Source organism: Mustela nivalis (assembly GCF_964662115.1).
Source record: "Mustela nivalis genome assembly, chromosome: 2".
Lineage (NCBI taxonomy): Eukaryota > Metazoa > Chordata > Mammalia > Carnivora > Mustelidae > Mustela > Mustela nivalis.
The window spans coordinates 111,321,791-111,344,808 of NC_139021.1; the positions used below are offsets into that span (position 1 = coordinate 111,321,791).

At 36.6% G+C, this 23,018-nt stretch overlaps 1 pseudogene across 1 annotated transcript in view; it reads left to right on the forward strand.

Moving 5' to 3' along the window:
* Nucleotides 1-23,018, forward strand: part of LOC309859847 (phosphatidylinositol 3,4,5-trisphosphate 3-phosphatase and dual-specificity protein phosphatase PTEN-like) — a 136,160-nt pseudogene that overhangs the window by 107,504 nt on the left and 5,638 nt on the right. Inside the window, exons 17-19 of the transcript XR_014316666.1 lie at nucleotides 11,621-11,762; nucleotides 18,720-18,886; nucleotides 21,907-22,131. The product of XR_014316666.1 is annotated as a phosphatidylinositol 3,4,5-trisphosphate 3-phosphatase and dual-specificity protein phosphatase PTEN-like (transcript). The remainder of the gene's footprint in view (nucleotides 1-11,620; nucleotides 11,763-18,719; nucleotides 18,887-21,906; nucleotides 22,132-23,018) is intronic.

Below are 23,018 nucleotides of genomic sequence, written 5' to 3' on the forward strand. Positions count from 1 at the left end.
GCTCCCATTTCTTGACAAAACCTCTTGAGAAGCCCTTGATTGAATGTCTTGGCTCTCCTGAATTTGGCAATTTTCATAGCAGTAGATTTTTCATGAAACGCCCTCTTTTACAGACTGTGATTTGAGGCTTGGCACTGCTAGAGCAGGCTACTTCCCCATCAATGGCTAGAATTTCTCCCAGGATGGAGCTAGAGTCTTGTACCCCATGCACAGTGAGGAACACAGCAGTGAGTGCCACGGTGATGTGGAGAGCGCTGTCTTTCCCTAAGCAACAAAGCCAGAAGTTTTGCCAGGTGTTAAGGTGTACTATCTGCCTAGAAAATACTGAGATTTCTTGAGGGGAAGGTTTTTTGGGGGCATTTTGAAAATGTTAATGTGCCCCCGAAATTTCCAAAGAGTACTCTAAAATAAGTATTATTCTTTGATTGTGTTACCGTGTGTGTACTTGATGAAAACCGGTAGCTGGCTAACCCGAGAAGTCGTCATCATATACTGAAGGGAAGTGGTATTTCCAGTCCTCTCATGACCTGCTTCATAGTCTTAGGAAAAGAGGTCAGTTTTTCTGGGAGTGGACAGATTTGTTTGCTAGAGATAATTGCAACAGTCTTAACTTTTCTTTTGCAAGCTACAAACATGTTTGACCATTTCTAAAGTATTTGTCTTCACCACATTGAACTACACCTTTTTTGTTTGTTTGGCATTACAACCAGCAGACTTGTAGAGTGCTTTACTCGGTATTTTGAGTTAGAGGGTAATCAAAGGTTCTTGTAGTAGTCTAACTTTTTCTGACCAAGCTGTGCTTTTACATGTGCCCTCTTTTCCCCTCTTCCGCACACACCCACACACATACCTCCCCTGTGTGAGAGTTGGCTAAATGCTTATGATCATGAGAACCAGCCATGTAAGGAGCACTTGGGATAGTCTTTCACACCATACTCAGGGATACAAGTAAAACCCAAGGATGCTTAAACAGTTTAAGTTAGATCCAGGAGAAGTTTTCATAAAGAAAAAGTGAAGACATGTTTTAATTTATCATTGGGAAAATACTGTATTCCTTACAATCTGAAAATATTGTCAGTTCTCTTGCTCTGTAAAGGTGAAGAGAGACTTAGTAAACTGGCAAGGCCCAAGGGATAGTGTTGTGAAATAGGGGTCAGAGTGAAAAGATAGCAAGAGAAGTGTTTATAAAAATAAAATACAGTATACTGTAGAATGTGAACATCCCTCCATTATCAGCAGAAATGCTTCAGGCACACAGCACTCTTCTCTTATGGGTTTGAATCTCCCCCAGGTGGAAGTTAACAGGCTAACAGAATAGAGTTCTGTGTGTACTGTTAAGGGTATCCTCAGTAAAATTGTTATGCTTAGCTAATACATTATATCGAGATTCCGAGTTAAGTAATTTGGCCAAAATTGATCACTTTTAGCATCTTGGAGTCAAAATAAATCATTGAGATCTGTCGTGCTTAGTTCATGATTAATCAATATACCCAGACCATTTTTGGATGAATTAGTCACAGCTGTCATCTAAAGCAGTATCCTAAATGTGCTCCTACCATTACTTCTGTATATATTTAAAAAGGCAAAAAGAAATTTAGGAGCAGATGCTGTTAATGAAGCTCTGTCCCATTTGCACGGTTTCATTTGTATTTTATGTTGAAACAGTGTTAGAAAGTTAGATTAAATAGATAAAGATTATGGGCATAAGATTTTGAGCCTTTTTTGGCAGGAATTTTTCTTACTTTAAAAATGATAAAACGGAGGCCCAGAAAGGTGAAGTGCTTTGATTAAGATGATTCGAACAGTTAATGATAGCATTTAGAGTAAAATTTGAGTACCCTGAACGTTGTTGAATCCTGGAACTGCAAAAGAATTTTGCGGCTGTTCAGAATTAATCTCTATGGGGACAAGCTGTCCCCAAATGGGCCTATTTTGACAAGGCTCCTCAGTTTATACCCTTTTTTACTGATGCTTAGGAATTTGGTGGCCCCTGACCTAAGTACAGATAAAGGCAGCTTGAAGTTGTTAGTCTTATAAATATAATGCTGAAGGTTTCCTTTAAATCTTTGAAATTTAATTGTCTAACAATTTTCAGACATATCAGACGTTTACCTAATGGTTAGGGTGCTAGGGAAATAATCTGTTTTTAGCCTTTAATAAGTATAGTTTCATCATGAGAAATGAGCTAAGCTGAACATGGTAAAGCTGTTGTCATTCAAGTGTGGAATTCTTCCAGGGAAGTAAGTATCTTATAGTAAATATAATTATCCAGAGTAGTTTTATTCTTGAAACACCTGCTAAAAATTTATCTTCTTGCCAGTATTTCCTTTTAGGTTGAATGTATAGATTCGTATTTTTGTAACTATGAACCATTATTACGGGAGATACATATATTTTGTCAGTTTTTCAGCTTATATAGCATTAATTTTACTAAAACTGTCTTTAATGTGACTTTGCCTGTATCCTTAATTTCAGTTGTAGGGAAACATTAAGAAGGAAGTTTTGTTCTGGTGACATTTATATGGGAGGATATGGTTTCTTCTCTTCCCTCCTTCCTCCCCCCTCCCCCCTTTCTCCCTCTCCCTCCCCCCCTCTTTGTTATGGAGAAAGAAGACCCAGTTGGCATGTTTTAGTGAAGAATTTGTGGACTTGGCAGGGACTCTCCTCAAACTAATCTGGTGCAGAGTTGTCATTCCCTCAGCTTCCCTCAGTGGACTTGGTGCAAATTAAATGGCAAAGCGGTGGGTGCCTGCTGACCCTACAGTGTGCCGTTGTGTTAGTGATGCCCAAATGGTGCTTGAGGCTTTGAGTGTTGCCGAGAATTCAAAGTACAACTGATACCTCCTCTAAAGAAACGTATTTCCCAGAGCAGGATAACTGCTTGATGGAAACAAGAGTCCTTCTTTTATTCAATAATTGAGAAGAAACCTGTGTTACACTTCCCTAAGAGTAATTCCTTTGGAGATTTGGTCCTTTTTCTTCATGAGTGAAACAGGCTCTCAGCAGCTCCCTGTCCTGCCCCCCCCCCCCCCCCCCCCCCGGAGAGCCTGGTGCAGGTTAAATCCCAGGGCAAGTGCCTGTCTAGTCCTGTGCTTCACACTGTCTGCACTTAACACTTAATGTACCGGAATGAGAATAAACTCACAGCATTTATTGTAAGCTATGAATAAGTGTTAAAGCATCCTACTAATACTGGTAAGTATGTATTTTGGAAAGAGTCCCCAAATTTCTGAGTTCAGAAGCAAACTTTAGTTACATGACAAACCCATCCACAATTTCTGCTACTCCTCTCTCTTTCTGTTGCTTTCCCCCTTCTAGAATGGTGGCAGGCAAAGTACACATTAATCTTTATTTTCTTTGATTAATCTTTTAGGAAAAAATATTTGAGCTTTTGATTTCTTTTTTTGTTTTGCTTTCAAAGCAATTATTAGAGACAAAATTTATATATATTATGATCTCTGTACATGAGTTCATTAGCTTATCTGTAATGAAGACTTAAACTTTCTAGAAATAATAAGTATTAACTTTATTCTAAGTGATCCCATGAAGAGGAAATTTTCTGGTTTCTCTGAGGAGTGAATTTTTATGTCCTGATTGTATAGTCAGCTTACATTTTTCTAGCTACTAAATTTCTCCATATGATAACATAAAAAAATTTTCTAGTTTTCCCCTTCACTTAAACTCTAATTGTTCTCATTTTCAGTAAAAACAAAACAAAAAGAACTCCTAACACAATATTCTTATTTTTTTTTAACATACTAATTCTTTTGGGCTAAACTGTGTTCCTCTAATACATGGTATTTAAGCTTGTCATACAATCTATACATTCATAAAATTATAAGGTTTTTATACCTTGAAGGATTTTAGCAATGATTTAGTTAAGGCCTGTTCTAATATAAATGATCAAATAAATCTGTAAAGATCAGTCTCTCCTAGGTCATTTCATCTGTCTGTGTAATGTTATTCAAAACTATCTCCTAACCTCAAATCTAGTATTCTTTCTACAGTACTGTGTTCTTCTGTCCAGATTATACTTCTGTATCATTTTGATCCCCAAAGTAGAAATAGAAACTTAAAAAAGAAAAAAAGAAGTAGCTATATTATAACATATTAGAATTCTCTCAATATCTACTCACAGAAGCCCAACTCAAAGAGTGTAAACCCAAGGAGACCTTTATATTGACTTATATAACCTTAAAAGCTCTGGCCTGGACTTAGATGCTTAATAGGTGTTGGTAATCTTTCTCTCAGCTCTCTCCTTTGCTCTGTATGTGCTTTCTTTTCAGGCATTCTCCTTGCAAATAATAGCAAGGTATGACTCCTGGCGACTCTGGTGTTACATCCTGGCTACTTTAGCAACTAGAGGAGGAAGAGAGCTACAGTTTGAGTGAATATTCCTAGATTAGGTTCTGATTTACCTGGATTAGGGCATGTACCCATCCCTGAACTGAACATTCTGGCGAGAGGCTTGGGACATGTATCTGATGCTGAAGAATAGATCCCATCCCATCTCCATCGGACTGCAGGGGGAGTGTGATAGCTTTCCCAAAGGGGAAGGGGTGCTGTGCAGAGAGACCTGTGCCCCTTGTCTGGTTCATACTATTCGCAGAGATCTGTGATTCGTGCAGCACTGTTGTTGATAGGTTACTCAAAAGTAGTTCCATGGAGCTGGAGCTCTGTGATACTCTAAACTTTGTGGAGGCTCTTCATGGTTGGGAAAAATAGTGCTCAAACAGGTCACAACTTCTTTGTGTGCTCTTAGTGAAACCCAGGACATCGGAAGATGAAGTTCTAGGCTCAGAGTCACATTTAGGTTCAGGTCCAGGTTTTTTGAACAGGATAATCATGTGCCCCAGGACTGTTTTCTCACCCTTGAAATAGAGGTGACAGTGTTTGTCTTACAAAGTGTGGTGGTATTAGGGTCATATGTACAATGCCCAGCACTTAGCTTCATAACAAAACTCCTGCCACATGGCGTCATCGCAATAGTAACCATTCCTAAAGAGCTATATTCCTTCCTTTGTTGAGTTACTTTCCTGTGACGACCTTGTGAGGATTCTGAAACATACTTTTTCAAGCTTCCAGAAAACACTGTTATTTTAAAATACGACATTATTTCTGAGTTTAAAAGTGCCAGTGGAAAGTTTACTGAAGTAGAAAATTACTTTTTTGACTGAGGAATCTAGATTGTGACTTCATCTTAGAGAAGATGATCTGAAGGTACTGATGCACAGAATATGAGCAAAACATTACGTAGCTTGTGTTGTGGTATCCCGGTGGAATTCTGGCCTGGAAGTACCATGATAATATCCTAGGTTTGAAAGATGTGTTTAATCTCTACTTCTTCTAAGTTTCTGTTCTTTAAGAGATTAATTATATACAAGAGACTTACGTAAAACAGCTCAGGTTAGAAAAATAAGCGGTTCATTAAAGATACATCAGGCAAATGTAAATTTCAAGAGCAGATGACAGGATATCATTATCAGAGTGCATTTACAACAGAATGTGTAAAACTAGATCAGGAATGTCATTTTATATTAACACAGGGTGCACTCCACAGTGAAGAGTTAGCAGGTATGAACTCTTACATGCTAAACATAACATCAAATACAGTAAGAAAAGCTGAAAGAAATGAAGAAAAAACTGATGGCAAAACAGCAATAATAGGAATCTTTAATATACTTAAAGATCAAGAAAGTACAAAATAAGAAGATGTGTAGATGGATTGAATAGTATAATAAAAAATGGCCCATAAGATCTGTCTTTTTTCTTTTTTTGTCATCCACACAATAGTTAACCAAGATTGATAATTCATTAGGCCAACTACAAAGAAAATCTCATCTCCAGGTAGAAATCTATAAACCCCATTCCTTGATTATAATTCAGTACAGCGAGAGATTTTCTTAAATGTATAATTTTGATTTTTTTCCTTGTTTTTAAAGATTTTATTTATTTGTGTGAGAGAGAGAGAGTGTGCAAGAGGGGGAGGAGCAGAAGGAATCTCAAGCAGACTCTGCACTGAGCCTGGAGCCCCACGCAGGGCTGGATCTCATGACCATGAGATATGACCTGAGTCAAAACCCAGAGTTGGGTGCTTTAACTGACTGACTGAGCCACATAGGCACCTCCAGCTAGAGATTTTTTAAAAACGTTTAATCAAGTAAAATCAACTATTTGGAAATTTAAAACTAGTTACTTAAATAATTTGGGGTCAATTATATTTGGGAAATACAAATATATTTTAGAGATTACTAAGATAATAACTAATAGAGAGGAATTAATAAAGATGAAAATATAAGTTGTGAATTAGCAAACAGTAAACCTTTTGAACTAATCATTTCAAACATTGTATGAAATTGCCAATAAAAGCAATACATCTCTTTTAAAGTTCTTTTTGAGGAAAAAGAAAGGGGAAACACAAATTATACGTTAAGTATGAGAAAAGTGAAGAACTACACTGTGGAGGTAACTAAGAATTATTTAGGTCCCCGCTAATGAATTTGACTATTTCAATGGGAAATAAGCAATTTTCAGTGAACATCATTGCTTCAAGGTGAAATCCAAAATTTGAACAGACCATCCCAAAATGAAAATGTGTAGAAGCCCTCAACATGTACCTAATCTGAATTCTGTTTCAGGTGGTGCTATCAAACTGGAAATACGGAATAATTCTGTTACTTGAGTTGGTCTAGGTGTTAGAAGATAGGTAAAACTTCCCAGATGACTGCTTGCAGATCAGTGTCCTTAATCTGGTAAAGATAGCATACTTTAAAAAGCAGCAAGTATAGCATGGGAGAAATGAAGTACTTTGGTTTGACCAAAAATAAAAGCACATTCAGGGGAGTTGTGTGAGGTAAGAGCGGAAAAGTGGTTGGGCTGTATTTTTATGTTGTTAATGGATTTATATAATCTGTGATAAGTTTTCTTATTTGGATAGTCACTGGGAAACCATTAAGCATTTTAAATTGTTAGTGTGATTCATCTGACACTTTCATAAAGTTAATTAAAGAGTAGGTGTAAAAATAGAAGAATAGATCAATCAGAGGCTGGTATTCATTTGACTATTACAGAATTGCAGGAGGTGATTGAACTAGAATGGCCACAGAAAGCTAGAACTGCTATTTTGAGAGGTATGTCACAAAGTCTGGATTTTGACTCTGAATAGATGTGTAGAAGTCTACTAAGAGTATCCTAAAGGAACTGAACCACTGGTGTGCTTTCCGTGTTGTGTGGACAGTATGTCTGTGTGTGTGTGTCTGTCTGTCTGTCTGTCTGTGTCTCTCTGTATGTATGTACTGTGTGTAGATGCTGGGAAGTTGGCCTGGGCCTTTGCCTACAGTTCCGGGATTTCCTCATTCCTCTTTTATAGCCCTGTGTAGATCACTACTCCCTCTCAGATTGTTTCCTTGACTCTAGCAGGAAGAAGATGGCAGCGTCAGCAATTGGCTGTAAACTCTGGAGCTGGAGTATTAGGGTGAAACTTAGTTCCATTACTTACAAGAGTTGGGATCTTACCTCGTCTATAAAATGGTGTTACTGATAATACCCACTTCATGAGTACTAAATTATACTTAATGAAAGTACTTAGAACAATACAAAGAACATTGTGACAGTTCAATAAATAGTAGCAGTGGTGGTATTAGAAGAGGTTTTGAGCTTTGAGCACTGGGGAAAATAGTAAATATCATTAATAAAAATAACAGAGGTTGGTCCTGCAAAAATAGGAAAGCTTCAGTTTTTGGATATGTTGTGTTTAAAGTGCTTCTGAAATTTCCAGGTAGAAATGCCCAGCTAAGTATTAGAAGTTCTGGACTGGGAGTTGGGAATCAGGTATGGAGAGACACAGGTTTTGGAGTTAATGTTAATTGAACTACTAAGACAGAGAGGATTGACAAAGAGGGGCTCGCTCAGATCAGATTTTCAAGGTAGGCTTACTCTTAGGGAAAGAGGTTAGGTAGTTTTCTCTTACCCAGTAAGGTTAGGAGAAAACTTTCAAGAGTGTGTTCTAGGATAGAGGCAGAGAATTTTCAAAATGGCAATGAAAAATGATATAGGATGGGACTGAGAAAATAGTAGGAAATGACTGTTAGTGACACTTAAGAACTACTGACCATTAAGAAATCAGCCTTATGAAAACAGTTTCCTATGGGGTAAGGGGCAGAGGCTTACCTTTGAGAGTTATATAGAGAAGAAGGGTGACAATTTGAGAAAGATAAAAGATTTGGGGAGAGTGTGCATTTTTAGCCCATGAATGGCTTTGGATAAAAGGACAAGGGTTACCCGAGCTGTGTATTAGGAGGAGACAGGTGAAACAAAGACAAATGCCAGAGAGGGAATAATTAATAGAGCACTTACCAAAATGGAACCTAGGGAAACATGCAGTCAGTTTTATAAAATATCAGAGAATATAAGAAAATTTTAAGATGGGACAAGGGAATTCTGAGAGTGCCACACTGGGTGACCCCAAGGTTCCCAGTAGAGTAGGAGCTACATTCATTGAGGATGATGTCTAGGACAGGATAGAAAGGTGGGTTGAACAGAGTGCTGAAATCATCACTCAGTTTAAGAAGTGTGTTTTAGAAGAATGACGTATGGAATGATAGAGATTCAGAGTCATAGGTGAGACTGAGTAAAGGCAGTAGACCTTGGGAGGAACACGAAACATCTTTGCAGGCACTCCTCTAGGTCTGTGAACATCAGGGAATCGAAGAAGCAATGGTGGTCTTTTGCGATGATGGCCAGGAATGTGGTGTAAAGGCAACCCTGAAGAATGCCAAGTTTAGCTGAGATTACAATGTTTAAAAGTTACATTTGGGAAAAAAAGGTCAAGAATACAAGTAATTTTCTTCACATTTAGAGTAGAAAAGAAGAATCGTTGGTGGTTGAGGGTGGATACTTTGGGGATATAGTTACAAACCAGTTAACTTAAATGTTCTTGGTTAATTTAAATGAAAATGGAAATATTAAAAACACATAGTTATTTTTTAATCTCTAAGAGCTTCGAAGTTCAGCCCTCTTTTCATATATGTAAAATAAATTTTTGAAGATCTTTAAAATGTTCATTTCTTAGATTTTAAATGAATCTAAGAGATTTATCTTTATAGTCAAAATGCTATAGGTAAAACATGCACGTAAACCATTGTTTTCAGCGTATGCATTCAGGAAATAATATATTTGAGGTGTTATAAATTGCATTGTCAATTTACTATGGATGTTGTATTCATTTTATTTCAACATCTACATTACAATATGGTTCATTGTACCATTAATTAAATTTGAGTAAGTGTGCATTGTGGCCATGAGAGATGTGACTAGATAGAAGGATACACTAATGCCCATGGTTAGTACATATTTGAGCCTTACAACTCAATTATTTCTGCTAATCTGACTGCATTGAATTTGAGCATGCTGCTAGGTAGGAATTGCAAAGTTAAGTTACAGAAGCTGAATTATGCATAATTTGATAGTAAAAGAGTTAATTAAGTTAAATTGTGCCTTTCAGTGTTTTTCTTTGAATTGTGTCAGTAATTTTGTTTAGCTCATATTTAACACACAAATTATTCGTCCATGTTTGACATCTAGTAGATTCATATGTTCTTCCTCTATCCTTTTGCCTTGCCCTTTGGTAAGAGTTATTAACTCACTATATAAAAAGCTGCATTATACATGTGCTGCTAATCACTTGCTACTTGAAAAAAATTAAATCTCTGAAAACATTTTAATTATTCATACAAACTTATACCAAGAAGTTAAATAGGAAGAAATCATCTATCATTGCATTGAATCCCAACAAATAACTTGACAGCTTGGTCGTCTTCTACACTCCCATTGATTTGATTTTTTGAATTTAATTTTATTTAGTTTTTAGACTAAATCATAAATTCACATGTTTCAAAAAAGCTTCCTTCCTACCCAGCCATCGTCCATCTGCTATATTCCCCCCACCTTGCTTTGCAGTTCTGTGTCTTATCTTGATAAATATGAATAAGTTGTTTACTGAAGTAACATTTAAGTAATGTAATACAATAAACCATTGTAAGTTTAAACACTTTTTATTAATAATGATTTTTAACATTAGTTTTTTATAGGAGCTTTTCACAGTAATAGTATTTTACTACTGTTTCTTTAATACAGAAAACCAAAATTCTAGTTCTTCCAAAATTATACTTCAAATGTAGATAGGATTTCTAAAACTGCTAATTAGGATTTGTGTAACATTTGTAGGTTTAGCATGCTTTTGTGTAACTACACTTAGTATTTACTCCTCATGAGAATCCCGTGAAGATAGGGTAGGTATTAATTGTCTTCATTTTCCTGAGGAAACCAATCAGAATTGATATTTTGACCATTAGCTTTTAAATTCTAGTCTTTGCACTACAGCCAGAATCTTAAGTGATTTGTCCTTCTTTGAAATGGCTTTTATCCATTTTTTTGACATTCTAAATATTTTTTAATTGTAATGAAATCATGCTAATTTTTTGAAACAAACCTGAGATTACTAGAGTGAATACCTGTTTACCTGCCATTCTGTGTATCTGTCTTTAAATTCATATGAACGTACTTTATACTTTATTTAGAGGGAAGAAAAGCATTTATGTCCCGAGTGTTTAACAGATGGGGAGATTCAGATGCCAGTAATAACCTGAAAATATTACAAATTCTTTCTTCTCTTGAATATACTTCTAAGTTTTCTGCAAGTCACTTGTAACTGTCAGACATCTTCCTGTTACTATTTGCCTTCCGTTTCTGTTAAATGCCTGAATTTTCCTGAAGTTATATACATCCTAGGAAAGGAGACCTCAGCCCTCATTTATTCAGCAGCATTAATGAATTGCATGGCTGTACACACTAGATTTTTTTCTTTAGATAAGTTTTTAAAAAAATAGAACATGAATTATATATATTTAGCATTTGTAATACTTAAATTTTCTCAAACATTATGTATATCCATGGTTTCTTCTACAGAGAGATGCATGTGGCTCGAGGACATTTCCTAAGTCCCTCTGTTAGAGAATTCTTGCATACATTTATCCCAGCCACATATTCCTGTTCTTACTGGGGGTCTCAGGGCATCATTTTTTTCTGCTGCTATTTCTGTCTCTTAAAGGCACTATGCCTTTATGTGTTCTGCTGATTCTGATATGTTTTTGCCTAAAAAATAAGTAACCAAGCTTTTGAGGAGTTGTGTGTTCAATAAAAATCCATAAATTTCCTACGTCTCGGGAGCACAGCTGTATTGCAGGTGCCTTTGATATGTATTTTGGAACTGCTGAGGCCTTATCTTACTGGGTTCATGGGTTGGAGCATTGTGGTGACCATTGAATAAATGAGGGGATTATGATAATTTTAAGGGAAAAGGTTATTCTGATATTTCCTTTGTACTGATGTTGCTCTGATTTACTCTTGTTGAACTAGATTTAAATATTAATCATTTAAGGTCAAATATCTAATGTATATATGGTCTTCAGTGGATACAACCCAGTTACAACCCAGTTATCGTAACAATTTAGTAAAATAAGTGTAATGGAATTTTTCTTATGAATTTGGCTTTTCTTTTTCTTTTCTTTTCTTTTTTTTTTTCTTTTCTTTTTTTTTTTTTTTTTTTTTTTCTGTCCACCAGGGAGTAACTATTGCCAGTCAGAGGCGCTATGTGTATTATTATAGCTACCTGTTAAAGAATCATCTGGATTATAGACCAGTGGCACTGTTGTTTCACAAGATGATGTTTGAAACTATTCCAATGTTCAGTGGCGGAACTTGCAGTAAGTGCTCTAAATTCTCATCCCTCCATGTACTGGAACATTTTTCTGGACATACCTAGAGGTTTACATAGAAATCTAGAAAGAAATTTACCACACTTAAAATGTACATAGGGGTATATATTTCTGAGGTATCCAAACTAAGTAGCTCCGTTGTTCAGCTTATTGGGCTAAGGAGGCCAGCAGCCATGGGTTTTAATGTCTTAGAAGCCAAATTGTATTTATGAAAGAAACATTCTTTGCTGCATCTACCAAATGCAGCTTAAACTGTGACCAGATGACTAAAAAACCTATCCCAGTAGAGATCCAGCATCCGAGTAGCAGTGGGATTCATTAGTTCCCTGTGTGGGGGCAGGGACCAGTTCCTTCCTATCTTAGGAAGATTAGATATTGGTAGTAATGGTGACAGGGACAATAGAAAGGAAAGGTAAAAATTATAAGACGTGGCGACCTGCTGAAATATGTTGAGTGAATAGGGTTGAGTCAGAGTGTGTGGAGCATTAGAGACAACCTGGGATTAAATCCAAGATCCAGTGACAGTTTTGTTAGCTCTCTCATTGCTAGATTGTATAACCTCAGGCACACTCTACCTGTCTTTATGTTTGCTTGTCAATAAAATGAAGACATTTCGAAATCTGAAAATTTCTAAGTATGTACTAAACAGAGTTCATGTCGGTGATGTCTGCCTCCCATTGATTTCTCTTACCCTAGCCTCTGTGAGCCTCCCTCAGTGATCCTGATCCTGGTCTGCTTCTCGCTAGTCTTGGCTGGAGTTCTTAGACTGAAAGGAGCCTTAATACTGAATACCCAGACCCAAGCAGTTAGTCAAGAGAGAATGCGTGGGTGGAAGTATTATCCAGCCCAGTAAAAGATCAGACTGTTGCTGCTTTTTTTCTGTAACTGCCTTGGCAGTGATCAGTCATGTTTTCATGTTTAAGAAATATGTTTCATTTATTTAGAGAGCAGTTCTGTAGTTTGTAGATAAGCAACTACTACAGTATTTCTTTGAATACCTCTAATAATATTTCAGTGCAGTTTTGTAATTTGTTAGTGGTTTTAGTTTTTAGTTTTAAGTTTTGCTTCTTGAAAATACTTATGTAGTTAAAAAATTTCTTTTTTTTTCATTTTTTTATTAATTTTTTATTTTTATAAACATATATTTTTATCCCCAGGGGTACAGGTCTGTGAATCACCAGGTTTACACACTTCACAGCACTCACCAAAGCACATACCCTCCCCAATGTCCATAATCCCACCCCCTTCTCCCAACCCCCCTCCCCCCAGCAACCCTCAGTTTGTTTTGTGAGATTAAGAGTCACTTATGGTTTGTCTCCCTCCCAATCCCATCTTGTTTCATTTATTCTTCTCCTACCCACTTAAGCCTCCATGTTCCATCACCAGTTCCTCATATCAGGGAGATCATATGATAGTTGTCTTTCTCTGCTTGACTTATTTCGCTAAGCATGATACGCTCTAGTTCCATCCATGTTGTCGCAAATGGCAAGATTTCATTTCTTTTGATGGCTGCATAGTATTCCATTGTGTATATATACCACATCTTCTTGATACATTCATCTGTTGATGGACTTTTAGGTTCTTTCCATAGTTTGGCTATTGTGGACATTGCTGCTATAAACATTCGGGTGCACGTGCCCCTTTGGATCACTAGGTTTGTATCTTTAGGGTAAATACCCAATAGTGCAATTGCTGGGTCATACGGCAGTTCTATTTTCAACATTTTGAGGAACCTCCATGCTGTTTTCCAGAGTGGCTGCACCAGCTTGCATTCCCACCAACAGTGTAGGAGGGTTCCCCTTTCTCCGCATCCTCGCCAGCATCTGTCATTTCCTGACTTGTTGATTTTAGCCATTCTGACTGGTGTGAGGTGATATCTCATTGTGGTTTTGATTTGTATTTCCCTGATGCCGAGTGATATGGAGCACTTTTTCATGTGTCTGTTGGCCATCTGGATGTCTTCTTTGCAGAAATGTCTGCTCATGTCCTCTGCCCATTTCTTGATTGGATTATTTGTTCTCTGGGTGTTGAGTTTGCTAAGTTCTTTATAGATTCTGGACACTAGTCCTTTATCTGATATGTCGTTTGCAAATATCTTCTCCCATTCTGTCAGTTGTCTTTTGATTTTGTTAACTGTTTCCTTTGCTGTGCAAAAGCTTTTGATCTTGATGAAGTCCCAATAGTTCATTTTTTTCCTTGCTTCCCTTGCCTTTTGCGTTGTTCCAAGGAAGATGTTGCTACGGCAGAGGTCGAAGAGGTTGCTGCCCGTTTTCTCCTCAAGGATTTTGATGGATTCCTTTTGCACATTGAGGTCCTTCATCCATTTTGAGTCTATTTTTGTGTGTGGTGTAAGGAAATGGTCCAATTTCATTTTTCTGCATGTGGCTGTCCAATTTTCCCAGCACCATTTAGGCTGGGAAAGAGGCTGTCTTGTTTCCATTGGACATTCTTTCCTGCTTTGTCGAAGATTAGTTGACTGTAGAGTTGAGGGTCTATTTCTGGGCTCTCTATTCTGTTCCATTGATCTATGTGTCTGTTTTTGTGCCAGTACCATGCTGTCTTGATGATGACAGCTTTGTAATAGAGCTTGAAGTCCGGAATTGTGATGCCACCAACGTTGGCTTTCTTTTTCAATATCCCTTTGGCTATTCGAGGTCTTTGCTGGTTCCATATAAATTTTAGCATTATTTGTTCCATTTCTTTGAAAAAGATGGATGGTACTTTGATAGGAATTGCGTTAAATGTGTAGATTGCTTTAGGTAGCATAGACATTTTCACAATATTTATTCTTCCAATCCAGGAGCATGGAACATTTTTCCATTTCTTTGTGTCTTCCTCAATTTCTTTCATGAGTACTTTATAGTTTTCTGAGTATAGATTCTGTGTCTCTTTGGTTAGGTTTATTCCTAGGTATCTTATGGTTTTGGATGCAATTGTAAATGGGATTGACTCCTTAATTTCTCTTTCTTCTGTCTTGCTGTTGGTGTAGAGAAATGCAACTGATTTCTGTGCATTGATTTTATATCCTGACACTTTACTGAATTCCTGTATAAGTTCTAGCAGTTTTGGAGTGGAGTCTTTTGGGTTTTCCACATACAGTATCATATCATCTGCGATGAGTGATAATTTGACTTCTTCTTTGCCGATTTGGATGCCTTTAATTTCCTTTTGTTGTCTGATTGCTGAGGCTAGGACCTCTAGTACTATGTTGAATAGCAGTGGTGATAATGGAGTATCTCTAAATTATCCTGTACTGAGGAAATTAATTTCTTGAATAGTGTTTGTCTTTCTCAGGTATTACCACCTTCATATCTTTCCTGTGTTCTTAGAGCTGGACACCTTTATCATAGGCCACAGATTTATTAATAGAGTGTGATATAGGCTCACTGATTTGATTGCCTTAGCAAAGCACACTGGGAGCCCTAACTGATGGCTGTCGTCATCTCTGTACAGCAAAGGCCAAGCACCACAGCAGTGTTCCGTGGAGACATGCCGTGGCTTCGCTGGTGGGGAGCGCAGCATGGTGTGTAAACCTGTGGAATCTCTGTGTTGTACACCTGAAGCTAATGGCACATTGTCAACTCTGCGTCAACACAAATAATAGAATCTGTGATAAAAAAAAGTTCTAAATGCAAGGCATTAGACTGTCATAGGTGACTGACACAGAAACTTAACACGTTTATAGAGGATAAGGAAAAAAGGAAGAAAACATTCTTGCTCTTCTTGTAGGATAAATATCAGGTGTAAGGGCCAAAAGGAGGGTTTAATTTTAGGTAGAGAATAAGAGAAAGAGAACATTCAGTTCAATAATCCACCTATCTAGTGTAATTTTTTTCATTGGCTTCTCTAGCAAAAACCTGACAGTTCTGCTCTGCCTGCAACGTTCTGATGGATTTTTGTTTTGTTCTTGTCTTTTTCCACTATTACATTTAAACTTTCAAATTACTGACTGCTGAAAACTTTTCATCTTTACTAATTTTCTCCATTTATGGCCTGTGGTTTCATACTATGTAATAAAGCTATATTAAAAGTAAATGTAATTGAATGGGAGGTTATACGTATAAATTATAAATGGTGTATTCAGAAAAATAAAAGGTTTAGGGGTTGTCATATGGTTTCACAGAGGAAGTCCAGCTCTTCCTTGAATGGTAGAGAAAGTGTACCTTTTATATTGGCATTAAAACTGAAGGAAGTACTGCAGGTGTGACTTGAAGTACAATAGCAGGACATGAGCTGGACCCAGAGGCACGGAGGGTGGCATGTGTGGCCCGCTGTCAGAGGAGCCTAAATGGGGATGTTAGACTGGATTTGATAGGTGCTGTTGCATCAGTGATAGGTCAAGAGGCTAAGGCTCTGTTTTAAGTCTGGCTGGGTAGGAAGTGGTGATTGCATGATGGGGAACCAGTGATGGAAAGGAATCCAGTTACGGGACTTGTGAGCCAGATGTGCTTTCCTAAGGCAGTCAAATCTCCTTTCCCTTTTATATTTAAACAGTTTGTCAGTTTTGATTCTGGCCATATGAATAATTCCCAAAAGAGGGGAGAAGGGAAAACAAATCTCACTGAGACTTGGGAGACATGAATGTTTTTTGTTTTTAAACATGTTTTGGTCAGGTTAAGGTGAACTGTTTATATGAAGATCCTCAGTGGGTTCTTGAAAGTGGGTTTGAATCTTAGGTGAGAGCTAGATCTGGTATTTTGGGAGCATCAGGCAGCAGGCATAGTAATTAATTAGCCTTCTGTGTAAATATGGTATTGGGCTAGAGGTTGGGAAGGCTTAGGGAAACAGAGTGGGAGGAGTGTGAGACCTGGTGAGTTGGGAGTTTGGGTTCAGGGGAAGGTTGGGACCCTTGAGGAAAACGAAGTAGTTTCTGCAAAGTTGTCAGGGGTCAGCAGCTGTTTTCTTACTGAATTATTGTCCTAATATTCCTAAATAAAGGAAAAGTTACTATACTCTTCACATCTGAAAGGGTTAAAACATTAGTAAAAGATGAGCAGTGTGATTTTCTGTCAGTAGGCATATGCCAAAACAGTTTAATCCTGATTTTTGTTGGCCAGGTATTGACTTGTCATTTCTTTAGAACACAGTCAGTTGTATCAAAGAGAAAATACTTGACTTGTGTCTTAGAAGTCAGCAGAACTGCACTGATGTTGGACTTCTGATAAGTTAGCTCTTGAATATCTAAGATGGGGAATTTGTATTGTAAATGAACTGATTTTCTGTAGTGATTTAATGAAAACTTTTAAACTTAGGTTTTGGGGTAGATTCTAAGCGACGCTGATTTGTAATTAGTTTATGAATGGATTACACAGTTCTAGAATTCCTGAAGATGCACGTTTTAGATGTAGTTTAATTGAAATCTGGCTTCTACTGTTAATACACTTTTTAAAGTCCTAAAAAGAGGATTATCACATTCTGAACTAGTGGCGTCTTAATAAGATTACAAGGCATTTCATCATGGCTGGTTTTTATCATAGCTTTGGAATCATACCTTTTTGTTTGCTTTTTCAAGCTAGAATTTCTAGTGAAATTTTCAGAATCACATAGTCTTGTAAAATGGCTTGCTGTACTTTGAACCTTTAGTCAAGGAAGTGAAAATTATGGACAGATTGTTGGTAATGTTTCCCCTTTTTGGAGTGCCCTTTTTCTTGTGATAAATGGCTCACATTCATATTAGAAAAACCCAACAGGCTGTTATCAGACCTTCTGTTTATTATGTGAGTGCTGGTGCTGCTCTAGATATGCACGGATAAGCCCATATGTGTTTACTGATGGGAACATGCATCTAGCTTGGATACGCCTTTTGCCTTTTTCTCACTTGTTGGTCACATTGATAAACAACGTGATACTTCTTTCTGCATCTCTAGCGATGATGCCTTTTAGCGTTAAGGATTTTATGCCAGTTTTTATATATGTGCATATTTTATATATAAATATATATGAAATACACATGAAATTTTTCATGTACTTTTTGCAAGCTTATGATTTTATTTCTTGATGGTCTTGGCATATTTCCTTCAAGACCCACTTACTCGTAAGGTTAATCACTAAAACATATAATCCTTTCCTTTATTTTAAAACAGACAGGGACCAAAGCCAAAATACTTGTTAATGAAAGTGGAGTGTGTTTTGGAGGGAGGGCGATTTTGCTACAGTTCCCACTTGAGTCTTGTATTTCTTTGCCGACATTTCCAATCTCTTGTCTTCCTGTTTCTCATGATGATGGCTTTATATCCCTTTAAGAAATTAAATGTGAGCTATAGGTAAAATAAATGATAGTTAATATTTTTATAAATAGAGTCTTGTGTTTATGGAATTTATAACTTTGTTACAGATTGTATTCTCATGCGTCTTATGAACATGTAATGATTTGTGTTTTGTGGGTTTTATTACATGGTAGAGACATTAAAATACTGTAGCAAATATCTGTTTTTAAAGTTACTTTTCATGCAGTTTATAGATGTGCCAGAAGATTATTTTTGCATCTTAATTATAAATCTAATTTATATTAGATTTTTAACATTTTAATGTTAAAGTTTTGCTGTTATTGTAGTTCCAGAAGTCTACTGTTGGGATTTAGACATAAATAAAGATTTTATTTATGTATTTGACAGAGAGAAATCACAAGTAGATGGAGAGGCAGGCAGAGTGAGAGAGAGAGGGAAGCAGGCTCCCTGCGGAGCAGAGAGCCCGATGCGGGACTCGATCCCAGGACTCTGAGATCATGACCTGAGCTGAAGGCAGCGGCTTAACCCACTGAGCCACCCAGGCGCCCTATTTTCTGACCTTTTTAAAAAAATATTGATGTGTTTTAGATCTGGGCTACAGATGCCGAATTACTATTCTGTGTGTATTGCTAATATTAACCATTAAAATGGTGTTTGACAGTTTGACATTTGAAGGCATTTCCTGTGGAATGATGCTAACATGTATTTAACCATGCAGATCCTCAGTTTGTGGTCTGCCAGCTAAAGGTGAAGATCTATTCCTCCAATTCAGGACCCACACGGCGGGAAGACAAGTTCATGTACTTTGAGTTCCCTCAGCCTTTGCTTGTGTGTGGTGACATCAAAGTAGAGTTCTTCCACAAGCAGAACAAGATGCTAAAAAAGGTTTGCCCTTTACTTTTATTGGGAAGAATATCCAAAATCATACTTTGAAGAGTAACCTCAGATCTTTTGCTTAAAATATTTGGTTAGGCAGAAATCATTCTGTAAGGAGAGATTACAGGATAATATTTTGTGACTGACCATTCATTGAATTAATTATAATTGGTTTTCTGTTAGATCTACGCATGGTTTGCTTACTATAGCACTGATGAGCCATTATATTAGTAAAAAAAAAAAATCTTACTAGAGGAAAAGTCCTTATGTCATTGTAATTTGAAATGAATTTTCTTTAAGTTGGGTTATGCAGAGAAATTTTATAAAAATATTAAAGATTGCATACCCCATTAAATCAGTTACCATCTTTTTAGACAGGATGATCAATTACCAAGAAAAAGTTAGCAAGGGGCCAGGGGCCATGGGTTTATAAAGAAAAAAATTCTCTATTTGTATAAATAATATCTGTTCCATGGTCTTGTGTAATGACACAAAACACTTTCCACCCATTTTGGTTTATTTTTTGTGACACTATGTCATTTTATATTTGGCTTTCTCAAATTTATTGAATATTTCGAATTTTAGTTAGAGTGATAAGTATACAAAAGAAGTAATAACGAGTGAAAAAGTGTGATATTAAGTATACAGATTCAGAAAGTTAGTGGGGTTTGCTTCTTACTGAGCCATAGTTAGGGAATTCAAGAGCTCATTCTTAAAACTGTCTTGGTTTAAGATGTGAAGTGTGAACATTTGAGATGAGTGCGCCTAAGGTGCAACATTTTGGGGTATAATGAAAAAAGATTCTAGCTTTGTATGTTGTTACTGCCTCATTAAACATACCACATAGTGTATTGCCATTCTTTAGATATTCTCAGTAATAGAACTGATTTAGTTTTCCTGATATTTAGCTTAAAAAAAAAGGAAGTTTCATTTATTATTAAAACTTTAAACTCTACCTTGATTTATCTAAAGAAATACAATCTCCTATACCCAGAAGCCATATAGCTGGGAAATGACAAAATGTTAAACTTTTTTTTTTTTTTTTTTACTAGAAACCCATTTCCTACCTATTCTGTATAAGTGAAAGTTAAATATATCTTGATAACTTTGGGAAGTAATTTTTCTGTAGTCCAGGAAGCATTAGCAGGTGTTTAAAATTATCTTTTCCCTTCTGCTCATTGTAAGACTGGCACACACAAAATTTTATTTATTTATTTATTTTAATTATTTATTTAAAGTGGGCTTCACGCCCAATATGAGGCTTGAACTCATGACCCTGAGATCAAGAGTCACAAGCTCTACCAAATGTGACAGCCAGGTGCCCCTAAAATTTTATATTTTACTTTTAAAAATAGGCACCTGCATCACTCTGTCCCTATACCTTTAGGAATGTGTAAGTACTTATTTTCAGTTGTCTGTATGTTACTTTAATACATACAAATTTGAAGATTAGATTAATATTTGTAGTAAATCTGGGATTACTTTACATATATTTATTTGCATTTTATGTGATTTTGCTTACCTATTATAAATGTTGCTGTGATTTAAACAAAAATAGATTTAATATAAGCATTACCTAAACAGAATCCACATTTTTAAAGATTTAAATATTACTAGCTTGTGTTTTTCTGACTCTAAGTTAAATATATGTACTGTTACTAACTTAGTGACTTTGCTAAAATAATTGAAATTAACAAAAATTTTTTTAAAGACTTAACATATGAGGGACGCCTGGGTGCCTCAGAGGGTTAAAGCCTCTGCCTTCGGCTCAGGTCATGATCTCAGGATCCTGGGATCAAGTCCCACATCAGGCTCTCTGCTCAGCAGGGTGCCTGCTCTTCCCCCCCACCCACCCCTGCCTACTTATGATCTCTGTCGAATAAATAAATAAAATATTTTTTAAAAAAGACTTACATATGAGATTGCTAGGTACTGTTAAAAGATAAAAAGAATGTTAAACAAAAGATACTTGAAGGTCTTACATCTTTGTGGGAAAATAGCAAAACTATTAGAATAATAGTTCTAATAGGTAAATTAGAATAAAAGATTTGATGGCAGTTCAAGGCACCAGATAAGATGTCATAAAGCTGCACATCATTAACTGTCACATGGGCCATGTCAGTCAAATTCCAGTCATGAAGAGAGAGAGAGAACATTTTCTGTGTTGGTCATGAAAGGGCTGACGTGATGAACTTCTGATTGATATGTTTTTTTGATTAACAGGACCTTGTATTATTTTTAAGAAGTAATTTTTTAAAAATAGGCATTTTATAACCTAAAAAAGTCATAATGACTTGTCTTCCTTCCCTCATATTCTGAGGTTTTTCAGGCATACACATTGTAGTGTAAGAAACTGGAGCCACTTAGTGTTTGCATTGCTTCTGAAGTAGAAATGTGTCTGCCTTGCTTCTTTGGGAAGTTGTACGGACATTTCAAGAACTTTTGTTAAAGTAAATTTTCTAATGGATAACTTTTTTTTTTTAAGATTTTATGTATTTATTTGGGAGAGAAAGAAGGATTTGGGGCGGGAGTTGTAGAGGGAGAACCAGACCCCTCTGAGCAGGGAGCCTGATGCGGGACTTGAGCCCAGGACCCTAGGATCATGACCTGAGCCGAAGGCAGACACTTAACTGACTGAACCACCCAGGTGACCCTGTAATGGATAGCTTGTTGAAATAGACCATAAAACCCATTTCTGATTATTTAATACACACATATATACAAACTCAAACATTTTTTAAGGCTAACATTAGACAAGAAAGGAAATACTTTACCTAAGCTTTTAAAACAAAAGTACGTTATCTTAGAACCTGTGGAGTTACATTTTTGTCTAAAATTTGAAAAAAGAATAAACATACATGAATTAGAGCAACAGATAACCAGTAGCTTGCCAAATATTAGTCTGTACGTTTGTCTTTATTCAGACTACCAAATGACGTGTCACCTATTTTATTGACTTCTTGGGATGAGTATTAAATATAGGTGATATATTTTCTTTAAAAAAATTTAATGTCTTTTTTTTTTTAAAGGACAAAATGTTTCACTTTTGGGTAAACACATTCTTCATACCAGGACCAGAGGAAACCTCAGAAAAAGTAGAAAATGGAAGTCTCTGTGATCAAGAAATTGATAGTATTTGCAGTATAGAACGTGCAGATAATGACAAGGAATATCTAGTACTCACTCTAACAAAAAATGATCTTGACAAAGCAAACAAAGACAAGGCCAACCGATCCTTTTCTCCAAATTTTAAGGTAAGTTAAAAACATTTCGAGGAATTAGTGGGTTACTCTGTGTGTGTGTGTCTGTGTTAAGTATATAGCTGGTAAAGGACTTGTGTGACTGAGGTTTAAATCAAATTAAGTATTAATTAGAAGCAATATTTAGGTATCAGTAATGTGAGTTTCTAACATGGATGCACACAAAATTTTAAAAAGCTGCCTCCCCCACCACCCCGGCCCTTCTTCGTTGTTGTTTGGTGAAATCTGGGGCAGGGGTTGGGAAGGGGAATTCAGTTTATGGGACATGAAATAGGAATGAGGGAAGAAAGAAGTTAAAGGGAATTCAGTCATTTGGGAATGATTCGTATGGAATGTTCTTTATTTTTTAATTTTTTTTATTTTTTATAAACATGTATTTTTATCCCCAGGGGTACAGGTCTGAATCAGCACTCACCAAAGCACATACCCTCCCCAATGTCCATAACCCCACCCCCCCTTCTCCCAACCCCCCTGCCCCCAGCAACCCTCAGTTTGTTTTGTGAGATTAAGAGTCACTTATGGTTTGTCTCCCTCCCAATCCCATCTTGTTTCATTGATTCTTCTCCTACCCACTTAAGCCCCCATGTTGCATCACCACTTCCTCATATGATATGAGGTTGTGATATGATGAGATATGATAGTTGTCTTTCTCTGCTTGACTTATTTCGCTAAGCATGATACGCTCTAGTTCCATCCATGTTGTCGCAAATGGCAAGATTTCATTTCTTTTGATGGCTGCATAGTATTTCGTATGGAATGTTCTTAACTGTTCCTACTTTTGTCCCCTTCCAGTTTATTCTCAACTCCTCAGAGTGATCTTGAAATAGATAGATTGTTATAATTGGTATGGTGTTATCACTCGTGTTTATACTTTTTAAAGA